General features: G+C 58.6%; 1 protein-coding gene across 1 annotated transcript in view; it reads right to left on the bottom strand.

The window, feature by feature from the left end:
- Window positions 1-12,924, bottom strand: part of SRP19 (signal recognition particle 19) — a 74,257-nt gene that overhangs the window by 17,866 nt on the left and 43,467 nt on the right. The window lies entirely within an intron of this gene.

Here is a 12,924-nt window from a genome sequence, read left to right as displayed (position 1 = left end):
CCCCAAGGCCGACTACATGATACAATCTGTCTCACCACTTCAGCAGAGCAAATAGAAGTGTACCGCATCTTGTAGGCCCAATCGCAGGCACGGCCGTGATGTCTGCACATAGTCTACGTGCCTTGTGTATCAGTGGATTCGTTCGAGGGTACGATCTCACCGCTCTTCTTTCGCGCCCTAGTTCTGTCTGTCCTCCACACTGGCCCCCAACTCTTCGCCATCCCTCGAGCCACTCCCATGGGTTCTCCGGCGACGTGAAGAACCATGTTTTGCCCTCTGATTCCACTCTAAGTTTGGCCGGAAAGAGCATGGAGTATTTCACCTCACGGTCACAGAGCTCTTTCTTCACCGCCTGGAAACTCAGTCTTTGAGCCTGGACTTTGGCTGTAAAGTCCGGGAAAAACGTGATCTCAGCGTTGTCCAGTTTGAGCGGTGGGTTAGATCGAGCCGTTTGCAGGATAGTTCCCCTAACTCTATAGTTAAAGACACATGCTATAAGCGGCAGAGGAGGTGCTCCATGTTTTGGCCTACCTCCCGGCACTCTGTGCGCTCTTTCAATCGAAAAATAGCTGGACAGTCTCTTGGGTTGTAGATGCTTCGTGATCAGGTTTTCCAAAAGAGGTCAGCGGCTGGCCCCTCAGCTCGTTCCGGCACTCCAAGAATACGTATTTTGTTCCTCAGGGCCCCCCCTTCATATTCATCCAATTGTTGTGTCATTTGAGCTTGACGACTTTGGAGTTCAGCAACTTGGGTCTGGAGCAAAGCTGTGTCCTCTTGCAGCGACGATGTTACTATTTTGAGTTCTTTGACTTTCTCATCCATTTTACGGAAATCAGCTCGTAAGAGGGAGACCTCGGTGGTGACTGAATCGAGCGAGGACAGCTCTCCCCCCAATAGCCGCCATGACATCTAGTAAGGTTGGTTCTTGTGACTGATCTGGGTCTCCCTGCGATGCCGAAGCCTCCATTTGCTGTGGACTACAACTCTCTCCTGACTTGGTCCAGGCGAATTTGGAGAGTTTGTGCGCCGGTGTTTTGGGGCCCCTAGCCGTCGCCATGATTAGGCCACCGTGCAGGAAGGTAGAAAGCTGGCTCAAGACACAGTCTGGGTACTCACCGCCACCTACCCGGCGTAATTAGGAATCCCGCCAGTGGCCTGTCGGGTTTCCCACAGAACTGTCAACGAGGGCCACTGCGTCAAACCTCCTCTGCAGCACACAGATCCCATGTGAGTGGGGGGCCAGCATCAGGTCTCCCCCGCAACACTGGACAGTGGTGGATGGAGCAAGAGGTCAGCCTCATTTCCTCCTCCCTATACACACTAGTAAAGTCACTTAGGTCTACAGACGCCCCAACGATCAGCCAGGTATCCCTCAACTAGGTCACCTCCAAGTGCAGTAACAATTGAACTCAGGGTGACGCAGGAATCACTGTCCCTGGGGCAGGTTGCAGAGCACCCAGGAAGGGCGCCCGGCAGCGCAGATACTTGCCCTGAGTGTGTTGTAGAGGTCTATTAGTTGCCTTAGGGTCTCACCAGCGATGTGATGCAAGTCACCTTATTTATGTCCAGGAAATCCTCGCTGTTGCCCCAGCAGGTCAAGTGCTGCTCTGAGCCCCTCTCCCCTCCCCACCATGAGGATGGGGTACTCGCAAATATTCAAAAGCAATCAGCCAGGGCCAGAGTTAGTCAGGGAGGGAGGGGCCCCCACAGGCCACAAAGTAGTGGGGCCGTCGCAAAGGAAGTAGTCACTGTGGCCCTTGCGTTTAGAAAAGAGGCTTTACCTGCAATGACAAGCAGGCGGAGTCCGGTCCTATGGATCAGATGTTTTTCCTCACCGCCTTCGTGCCGCCAGGTCTCGGACGGCACACACTGCAGCAGCTCCGATAGGCCCGCGAAGCCAGGGCCTCGATTTGGAGCCCCCGGGGGGCAGTTCAAGTCTCGGCGCCGCCTCACCCCTGTGAGCGCTCCTTCAACAAACGACCGGCGTGTCAGAAATGAGGGGGGGGGGGGTGGAAGGAGTGCGCACATACAGCGCCCGGCCGTGGCCCACTACAGAGTCCCAGGCTCCGAGACCCGACCGGGGCTCAGGACACCACCATGTTGTCCTCCCGGCTCACCTCACAGTCCGTCTCGCCCAATCCGTGGTTACAGGGCGGGGAGGCTCAATCCGCGTTAGCGGTGGTCTACGGAGACGTGGGGGCCTCCGTCACTCCAACCATGGAGATTTTACGGCACAGGATAATGACAGATCTGAAGCAGGGATGTAGGAGCCTCTCTAGCCAGCCGCCATTCGCCTCTGCAGCTAGCAACGCCCCCAATTTGAAACATTTTTAGTGAAGTTTTTTTTTTGTTGGGGGAATGTTGGCAACTTTTTCCTGTAATCTGTCTCAGAATGCTAGTTTCCAGTCCCGGGAGGACCTTGCCTGGCAGTTCAGGTTGAACTGTTCCCCTTTAGGAGCAGGGTCAAGACCGATTTGCATATGGCTGGGTCCAAACTAGGGTGCAAAAATGCGGAGACATCTGAGAATGTTAAATATAACAATGTAGGTGGGAAAGGGCGGCCAAAGCTTCCCGATGTGTGCACTTGGGTTCTCCTATCCACCCCTTCGAAGGTCGCCCAGAGGTGAAAGAGCCTGTTATAAGTGACCACCAGGCATCACAATCCTTCGGTCCGAAATTAACGTGCCCCGCATCATGTGCTGTAAAGCATGTGCGGGACAAGAAGCATCGGAATACAGTGCTTGCTACAGTGATGAACAAGAAATTATTGTTATGTATTTACAAGAAAGGAAAAGTAGCTCGTGCATGATGCCCACAGTGCCCTACTGCTGTGTTGGCTGCCGAGATGGGCAGCGAGGGGTCTCTACGTGATCGGACAAAAAAACTAAATTGTATTACATGTCCCCACCACCCAAACAGCCCGTGGTTACGTTTATACAAGGCAATCAGGGCGCTACTACTGTACTCGCCCCAACAATGGCAAACTGCTGCCTAGGTTGGTGATTCGCCATACACCGGCCTCAGTGTTTGAGCGGGGACTGGAGTTCCTGCTCCTGAGCTGCTGCAATTACTTGGTTTGGGTGTCTGTGCTGGATGAAGGGCCCCGTCACTGGTGGCTAAAGGCCTCACTTGCCAATAGAGAGACAATCTGACACCGGATTCTTTTCAGCAGAGTTAACTCCATCTGGACACCTGGCCAGGCCAGACTCCGTGAGACCTCAGTGCCCTGCCGACATGATAGAAAGAATAACTTTAATCTGCTTATATGCAGTTCCCAAGAGCCCATACTGGCAACCCATATGCCAATCAATCATTTTTGTAAAGCGCACTACTTACCCGTGAGGGTCACAAGGCGCTGGGGGGTGTGGGGAGTGCTGCTACTGCTCGAAAAGCCAGGTCTTGAGGAGTCTTCTGAAGGTCAGCAGGTCTCGAGTCTACCGTAGGTGGGTGGGGAGGGTGTTCCAGGTCTTGGCGGCGAGGTGGGAGAGCGATCTGCCGCCGGAGGTCGCTCTTCGGATGCAGGGGGTGGGGGAAAGGGGGACTGTGGCGAGGGAGAGTTCGGCGGAACGGAGCTGGCGGGTGCAGAAGCTGAGTCGTCTGTTGAGGTATGCTGGTCCGGTGTTGGAGTGCCTTGTGTGCATGGGTGAGGAGCTTGAAGGTTATCCTCTTGTTCACGGGGAGCCAGTGCAGGTCTCAGGTGGGGAGTGATGTGGCTGCGGCGAGGGATGTAGAGTATCAGGCGTGCAGAGGCGTTGAAGTAGTCTCAGGAGTTTGGCCGAGGCTCCTGAGTAGAGGGCGTTTCCGTAATCCAACCTGCTGCTGACGAGGGCCTGGGTGACCGTTTTTCTTGTTTCGTAGGGGATCCACTTGTAGATCCTGCCGAGGGTGTTTAAGCAGGACGACGAGACGGCGTTGACCTGCTTAGTCATGGAGAGGGTGGAGTCTAGGATAACCCTTAGGTTGCGTGCGTGGTTGGTGGGTATTGGAGCAGTTCCCAGTGCGGTCGGCCACCAGGAGTCGTCCCAGGCCGAAGGGGTGGATCTGAGGATGAGGACCTCCGTTTTGCCAGAGTTCAGTTTGTCGGCTGTTCCTCATCCATTCGGCGACGGCCTTCATTCCTTCGTGGAAGTTGGTTTTGGCGGTGTGGGGGTCCTTGGTGAGGGAGAGGATCAGCTGGGTGTTATCGGCGTAGGAGAGAATGTTGAGGTCATGCAGTCTTGCGACGTGGGCGAGCGGTGCCATGTAGATGTTAAACAGCGTTGGGGTGGGGGATGAGCCCTGGGGCACACCGCAGATCATTTAGGTGGATTCGGAGCAGAAGGGGGAGGGAGGAAGGCGGAAGCTCTGTGTTCTGCCGGAGAGGAAGGAGGTGGTCCAGTCCAGGGCCTTCTCTTGGATCCCGGCGTCGTGGAGGCGTGTTCGTAGTGTGCAGTGGCAGACCGTGTCGTAGGCGGCTGACCAGTCCAGGAGGATGAGGGCCGCTGTTTCTCCGTTGTCTAGCAGGGTCCTGATGTCATCGGTGGCGGCAATGAGGGCCGTTTCGGTGCTGTGGTTGCTGCGAAACCCAGACTGGGAAGGGACCAGGATGCCGTTGTCCTCGAGGTAGTGGGTCAGTTGTTTGTTGACTGTCCTCGATGACCTTCGCCGGGAACAGGGAGATGGGCCGGAGGTTCTTGAGGTCCTTGTGGTCCGCCTTGGGTTTCTTGAGTAAGGCGTTGATCTCGGCGTGCTTCCAGCTCTCCGGGAAGATTGCTGTTTCGAAGGAGATGTTGATGACTTGCCAGAGGTGGGGTGCGATGGCTGTGCTGGCTTTGTTGAAGATGTGGTGTGGGCATGGGTCTGATGGGAATCCGGAGTGGATGGTGTTCATGATCTTGATGGTGTCGCTGTCGTTTGTGTTGGTCCAGGAGAGCAGGCAGTTGGTGCGGATGGTGGACGTGGGGGCGGAGGTCTCAGTGGTTGTCAGGGCGGTTGTGGCGTTGAAGCTGTCGTGGATGTCTGCAATCTTGAGGTGGAAGAAAGTGGCCAGCGAGTCGCACAGGTCTTACGTGGGTGGGAGGCCATTGGTGTTGGAGCTGGGGTTGGAGAGTTCCTTCACGATGTTAAAGAGCTCTTTGCTGTTGTGTGCGTTGTCGTCTAGCCGGTCTTTGAAGGAGGCCCTTTTGGCGGATCTGATGAGGTGATGTGTCTGCGGGTGGCGTTCTTGTGGGCTGCGTAGCTGTTCGGTATTCGTTCGCGGAGCAAGTTCTTCTCCAATTTTTGGCATGTTTGCTTGAAGGTCTTTGGTGAACCAACTGGCTTTCTTGCTGGTGTGACTGTTGGAGGGTTTCTTGAGCGGGGAGAGGGTGTTGGCGCAGTGGTCGATCCACTGTCTGAGGTTGCGGGCGGCGGTGTCCGCGTCAATGGGGTCGGCGGGTGGGCTCAGGGCAAGGTTGGTGGTTAGCTGGTCGTCGGTGTATTTGCTCCAGCAGCGGCGAGGCATCTGTTGGGTGCAGTGGTGCGTGGTGGGCTTCTTGAAGGTGAAGTGGACGCAGCGATGGTCGGTCCAGTGGAGATCGGTGGTGTGGCTGAAGGAGACGTGGGGGCTTGCGGAGAAGATGGGATCAAGCGTGTGGCCGGCGGCATGGGTGGGTGTTGTGACAAGTTGCCCGAGTCCGACGTTGGCTAGGTTGTCCATCAGGGTGGTGGAGTTGGCGTTGTTTTTCTCGAGGTGGAAGTTCAGGTCTCCGAGGAGGATGTAGTCCGTGGAGGAGAGGGCGTGTGTGCTGATGAAGTCGGCAATAGAGTCGCTGAACTGTGGTAGGGGTCCGGGGGGGGGGGATCTGTAGACGAGGGTTCCTCTGAGGGTGGTGTTGGGGTCAGTGTGGATCTGGAAGTGCAGGTGCTCGCCGGTGCGGAGGGTGTCATCGGTGTTGGTCGAGATTCTGAGAGTGTTCCTGTGGGCGATGGCGAATCCTCCTCCTACTCTGTTGGTGCGGTCCCTGCGGGTGATCTTGTAGCCTTCCGGGACAGCTATGGCGATGTCGGGTGCCGAGGCGGGGTTCAGCCATGTCTCCGTCAGGAAGGTGACGTCTGGGGAGGTCGAGTAGGTCCCAGAGTTCAACGGCGTGTTTGCGGGCAGGGCGGGTGTTGAGGATGCATCTGAGGTAGTTGGGTTCTTTACTGGTCGGCGGCTTGGCGGATGCTGGTGAAGCTGCAGTTCCGGCAGGTGAACGGTCCATGGGTGCGCTTCGGGGCGGCTAGGAAGCAGGTGCGTGATCGGCCGCTGTTGAGTGCGTGGAGGGTGCTGGCATCGTAGCGGTGCTGGCTGTCGTGGCATCCGCGGGGGCAGGGGTTCTGGGGCTGAGCGCGGACCAGGCGCAGACGGGCGAAGACAGGCCTGCCTTAGGCGCGCCCACTGCGCGCGGCCGCCATATAAGGGGAGATGGGAGGGAGGTGCAGCTGGGAGGCGGGAGCGGGGCGGCGAATGGGTGAGCCGGGCCGCAGGGAAAGCAGCGGCGGGTGAAAGCGGGGGTACAGAAGGAAAAATGGGAACGGAGGAAGAGGCTGAGCAGGGGGGTGCGGCGAACTTACTGTAGCGGCAGCACAGGGCAGGGAGACATGGACACAGGTGGTGCTGTGTGGGGAGCGACCTGCCTGAAACCAGGGTCAAGGGTCGCCTTGGGTCAGTTCTGGCATTGAGCTATTAGCGCTCCTCTGTATCCCGGATGTTTGGGGCCATATAGTGTAAGATTCGAAACAAGTCCCAAAATGCAATGTGATCATCGCTAAAAAGGCAGAACTGGCTGAATGTGGGAATCTATATAAATGTTGGGATACAGTAGTGATTTAAGGTGACAAGGTAACTATGCTGGGACACACCGTGTCTTCCTAATGCAGTTATTTTACAAACCAAGAAATACCAACCCGAGGCAACCTAGTGCATTCTGGTATATGTAGTTTATGCGCAGAGGGGAAATCCGTTGTTTAGACTCGCTTCCCCTTCTTACACAATTTAGGAGTGTCGTCGCTTTGCCTTTTACACAGGAGCAATGGGAATTAAAAGTGGTCAATATATGGTGAACATACAGTGACTGCGCTGACCATGATCGGAAAAATAAACAAGCTACACTCTCAAGTACCTCCAGACTCACCTTGAGGCGCCATGAAGCGCCTGCGGCCACCAATGTCTGTTGTTCTCCGGACCATGTCGCAGGTTATCCAAGTACTCTGGAGGTGCGCAAGGGGAACAAATACGCTGCACACCTTGCCCGATGCACTTGTAAGCCTTGATGGCTGGGAGGGTGGGGGAGGCACACAATGGGCCTGCAGATTTATTTAATTGACACTGCAATATTTAAGTGAAAGCGCGGCCTGGGAGCAAAGTTAAAGCGCGGCCTGGGGGCTTTATTAAAAAAAAAAAAAGGGGGCGTGGCCAAGATGGCGGGGTGAGCGGACGCTTCCTCCCGTAGCTCCTCCGGCCCGGCCAAGCTAAAGCCTTTTTGTTATGCTTTTCTCCCCCCGCTGAGGCTCAGCGCGGGAGAGGAGCGTGGCGGAACATCAGGGGCACACATTGGTGCTGTTTTGGTCCGGATCGCCCCGGGGGAACCCCCCCAAAAGTTCGTCTGAGATCAGGGGACGACGGCGGTGAGCCCGAGGGGCGGAGCGTATTGGAGAGCTGTCCGGGCGCCTCGGTTGGGCCTGGTGCTGAAAGCTGCGGTCTGGAGGGGATCTGGCCCGCCGCTCGACGGTGACTGAAGGAGCCTGGCGGGAAGGGGCCCGACGGTGTGGAGGGCTTGGGACGGGTGCCCCGGCACTCGGACTGGTGACGGCGACACCTGGCACTGCGGAGGCCCTGACCCCTAGCCGAGGTACGGCGGACTCCTTGTTGGGGCCGGATCATCTGGCCCCCTGTGCGTGACTAACGGGGGCCGGTGGTGGAACTTATTTCACGGCGGGGCACCTCGGAGGCCCCGGGGGTGTCGCCGGGCCTAGTCGGTGTGGCTTGCTCCGCCCGGCCGCCATTTTGTCCCCGAAGGAGCAGTGGTGGCGACCTCCGCTGAGCCCTGGATGCTGGCTGCACACGACCTCCCGATATTGCTGTCTTGACTACCGGAGGGATGAGCTGTTGGGACCCCCTCGCTGCGGCCCCCTTGGTTGTCTCACGCTAGCTCTTGCGGCTGACGGTGACCGGGCTCGGCCGCCATTTTGTCACCTGTGACGCAGCGACCTCACTTGTGGGGGATCCCCCGGCCCGAGTGCTTGCCGGCGGCTGAGCATCTCTGGGGCGCCTGGATCGGGGCCCGACTGCGGAGCTGACGATGGCTGGGAAAGGAGGCCCGAAGAAAGGGGACCGTACTCTGCCGGACATGCTTGGCAGGGCCCAGCACTTGCGGGACAGGACACAGCCCTCGCCGGGGCCCTCCCGGGCTCCGGCGGATGTGACTGGAGGGGAGCCACCCGTCACGAGGGCCTTCATGGAGGAACTGTTTAGCTCCCTCAGGGAGGACTTCCAGACACTGAAGCGGGAGGTGGCCAGCGAGGTCCGAGAAGTGCGCAGAGAGGTGGAGGGCCTAGGTGAGCGTGTGGAGGCGGTGGAGACAGAGGGCCAACAGCGAGCGGAGGAGATAGTCCACCTCCAGCAGGACGTTCTTCGCCTCCGGGAACAGTGTGTGGAGCTCCAGGCCCACTCTGAGGACCTCGAGAACAGATCTCGGAGGAACAACATCCGAGTGCGTGGCGTGCCGACTGCGGATGAGGGGTCCGATCTGGGGGGCTATCTGCGGGCCCTGTTCCGAGAAATCCTGGGGGAGGCCGCGGACTTTCCCATCAGCATCGACAGGGCGCATAGGGTTGGCCGCCAGCGCCAGCCATCGGCACCCCCACCGGACATTCTGGCCTTCCTGCCCGACTTTCCACTAAAGGAGCGTATCATGGCTGAAGCCCGCAGGAAACAGCCCCTGACCTTTCGGGATCGGCCGGTGGCGCTGTACCAGGACCTCTCTGCCATCACTCTACAGAAACGCAGGTCCTTTAGGATTGCCACTGACTTTTTGCGCGAGCATGAGACGCCGTACTCTTGGGGTCACCCCTTCCGCTTGATTTTTCGGTGGAACGGGGTATTGCATCAGCTACGCTCCTTGCAAGACATTTGTGGTGTCCTGGGGCTCACGGCAGCGGAGGAAGAGGGAGCTACGCCGTCGTGGAGGTCCTCGGAGGGACGGAATCGGCGGAGGTCATCGAGGCGGCGCTCAGCGACCAGTGCAGGGCGCCCGGACTCCCCTACCATTAGGGCGGACATGGCAGACGCCCTGAGGGCGGCGGCCGGGGACTCGATCGGCTCCTCTAGCGTGGCCTTGACGGCCTAACATACACTCCGGGGGGGAGATGTCTTTAGCTTCTTAACATGCTTGGCACGGGGCGGGGGGGTTGGGGGGGAGCGGGCGGAGGTGAGTGGCTGGACGTCCACTTTGCTATTTTCTACGGACTTGCCCGTTTTGGGGCTTGACTGAGACTATGGGGTGTTTGAGTTTGGGGATGGCTAGTTGCCAAGGTTGTGTTTTGGGTGGGGGAGGGGGTTGTTTTGGGGTTGGGAAGGTCCCGTCCGATGTTGTCTTTGCCCGCTTTGTCTTGGCTTGTCCCGCGCTGCGGCCCCGCGCGCCCCACCCGCTGATTCCCTACCCATTGCATGGCGCTCCCGATCCCTGCGAGGAATGCCGGGCCTAAAGGTAGTGACCCTTAATGTTCAGGGTCTGAATAACCCGGTGAAGCGCAGGGCGATCCTGTCGTTGCTGGAGGGGACGCAGGCGGACATTTGCCTTTTGCAGGAGACACACTTATTGCCCCGGGACTGCCACAGGATGCGCTCTGCTAAGTTCCCCACCCAGTTCTTTTCCTCGGCAGCGAACAAGACGGCAGGGGTAGCCATTCTCCTAGCGAGCTCCTTTCGGGGGGAGGTGTTGCATAAGTGTGCTGAACAGAAGGGGAGGCTCCTTGCGTATCGCATGAGCCTGGGAGGCATAGCATTTACGGTTGGCTCCGTTTATAGCCCAAACGAGCACCAGGAGCGCTTCCTAGACTCCGCGCTGGTGGATGTCACTGCTTCCCCGGACCGACACGTTATCTTGGGCGGAGACCTCAACATTGTCTTTGACTCTGGGATGGACAGATCGGCGCAGCGCTTCCCGCAGACGGGGGAACTGTCCCAGGCTGGGAAGGCCCGAATTGCGGACATGGACTTGCATGATCTCTGGCGCTCCCTGCACCCCACGGATAGGGACTACTCTTTCTTCTCGCACGCACACCGCACTTACTCACGGCTGGACTACCTCCTGGTGAGCGGACCGATGCGTGCCGCTGCCACGGCGGCGGACATCGGGGTCCTGACCCTGTCTGACCACTCTCCAGTTATCGGCGTTTTCCAGTGGCCGGCGGCCTCCCCCTCTCGGGGGGTGTGGCGCCTCCGGGACACACTTCTACACAAAAAATCGGTGGTGCAACGCATCGGGGAGGTCATACAGGACTATCTCACTCACAATAGCAACACTGACACCTCGCAGGCGACACAGTGGGCGGCATTGAAGGCCGTCCTACGGGGGGAATTCATCTCTATCTCTGCAGCCGAGAATAAGGAGCGACAACTGAAGAGGGATGAGTTGACGGCTCAAGTTCGGGAGCTTGAGCAGGTCCACCGCCGTACGGGAGCGCCGAGGGTCTGGAGGCAGTTGAAGGCAGCGAGGAAGCTCCTCGCGGCTCTGGATCTTGATAGGGCGGAGTACGCCGCCTTACGTTTGAAACATGCCTACTACACTGGGGGGGACAGATGTGGCAAGCTCCTAGCACACCGGCTCCGGGTCGCGCAACAGCGCAGCGTCGTGAAAGAATTGGTGGGCGCGGACGGGGGGGTTGTCTCCGGGGACGCGGAAGTAGCGGAGTCTTTCCGCGGCTTCTACGAGGCGCTGTATGCTGAGGAGCCCTCCCCGCCACGGGAGACCGATAGCTATTTGGAGTCGGTGACCCTCCCGGTACTGGACCCGGCTCAGGCTGACCACCTGGAGCGGGACATCCATGTGGAGGAAGTGATTTCAGCTATTGCGCGGCTGAAACATGGCAAGGCCCCGGGCCCGGACGGGTTCACGTCGCTATTCTACAAGACTTTTTGCACGGCCGTGGCCCCTGTCCTTACGCGGCTGTTTAACTCTTTCTCCGCACCGGGAGCCATCCCTCCGGATCTCCTGACGGCGACGGTCGCGGTAATCCCGAAGCCTGGGAAGGACCGGGCCCTTTGCGGCTCATACCGGCCCATCTCTCTCCTAAATGTCGACCTCAAGTTGTACACGGGGATTCTCGCAGCCAGGCTGGGTCCACACCTCCCCGACCTGGTGGAGGCGGACCAGGCTGGTTTTGTGCCCGGTAGACAGACGGTTGACAACACCAAGAGGGTGACACATGTTCTGGAGAAGGCCTCAAGGATCTCGGGGGAGCGGATGTTGTTGTCCGTTGATGCAGAGAAGGCCTTCGACAGAGTTCACTGGCCGTATCTTGAGCGGGTCCTTAAGAAACTGGGAATCGGCGATAAGTTCCGCACCATGGTATTTAATTGCTATAAGCATCCTTCAGCGTCGGTGCGGGTAAACGGGTGTAGCTCTGGTAGCTTTGCCATCGAGCGCGGCACGCGGCAGGGCTGCCCTCTCTCGCCGCTCCTGTTTGCCCTCTACATGGAGCCGTTTGCTCAGAGGATTCGTGACAATCCGGATGCTGTCGGGGTCCGGATGGGCCAGTACGTCCACACCGTCAGTCTCTATGCGGACGATGTCCTGCTGACTTTGGACGACCCTAGGAGGTCGCTGCCTACTTGCCTCCGAGAGTTGGACGCCTTCGCGGGGGTGGCCGGCTTCAAAATGAATATGAGCAAGTCGATGGCACTGGACGTGTCCCTGGCTGCGGAAACCAGGAGGGATCTTCAACGGCTCTTCCCCATGCAGTGGTCCTCGTCCACGGTGCCGTATCTGGGGATTCTGCTGGCGCCTACACTGTCGGAGATGGTTACGGCCAATTATGCCTCCCTCAGCAGGAAGATCAAGGACGAGCTTGGCCGCTGGAACAAGGGCCTGCTGTCCTGGCTGGGGCGAATCGCGGCGGTCAAAATGACGGTGCTGCCCCAGATACTATATCTTTTCCGGGCCCTTCCACTCCAACCCCCGGTGGGCTGGATACGACAAATGCAGGCTGACATCTCCCGCTTTGTCTGGCAGGGCCGCAGGCCACGCATGAAGAGGGTCCTCTCCACGCTTGCTCCGGAAGCGGGGGGTCTCGGCATTCCGGACCTCCGTAAGTACTTTCAGGCGGCACAGCTCCGCTATCTGGTGGAGTGGAGCAGGTGGGAGTCCGACAAACATTGGCTCTTCCAAGACCAGGCAGTGGCGGGCCGCACCTTACAAGAGGTTCCATTCCTGCGCCGCGCGCACCGCCCCGCTAATCTTTACGCTTCCTTTGTTACGCGGGTCCCCCTGCGTGTGTGGGACGCGGTCTGTGAGGCCCGGGGCCTTACCACCTTCCCTTCGCCGCTCACGCCCATTGCGGGCAACCCGGACTTCTCCCCTGGGACGGAGCCGGGGGTTTTCTCCCACTGGGTGCAGGCGGGCTGCAGGGCACTCTTCCAGATCTATGGCCCGGAAGGAGTGGTTCCTTTTCAGCAACTCCGCCAGGAGTTCGGCCTGACGGAGCTGGACAGATTGCGCTACATGCAAGTTCGGCATTGGGCCCTCCAGCCTCAGGTGCGTGCCGCCGCTGCCCGTCCAATTACACCGTATGAGCGGTGGTTGGCTACTCGGACCTCCGACGCTAAACTGATCACTGATCTGTACAAACACCTACAACCCCCGCCGTTTCACTACTACAATCCGGGGAGGGAGCGTTGGCACAGGGAATTGGGTAGGACACTCA

The sequence above is a fragment of the Triturus cristatus genome, chromosome 2_1, assembly GCF_964204655.1.
Source record: "Triturus cristatus chromosome 2_1, aTriCri1.1, whole genome shotgun sequence".
Lineage (NCBI taxonomy): Eukaryota > Metazoa > Chordata > Amphibia > Caudata > Salamandridae > Triturus > Triturus cristatus.
Note: the sequence above shows the minus strand (reverse complement) of the source record. Positions and strands in the feature narration are given on the sequence as shown.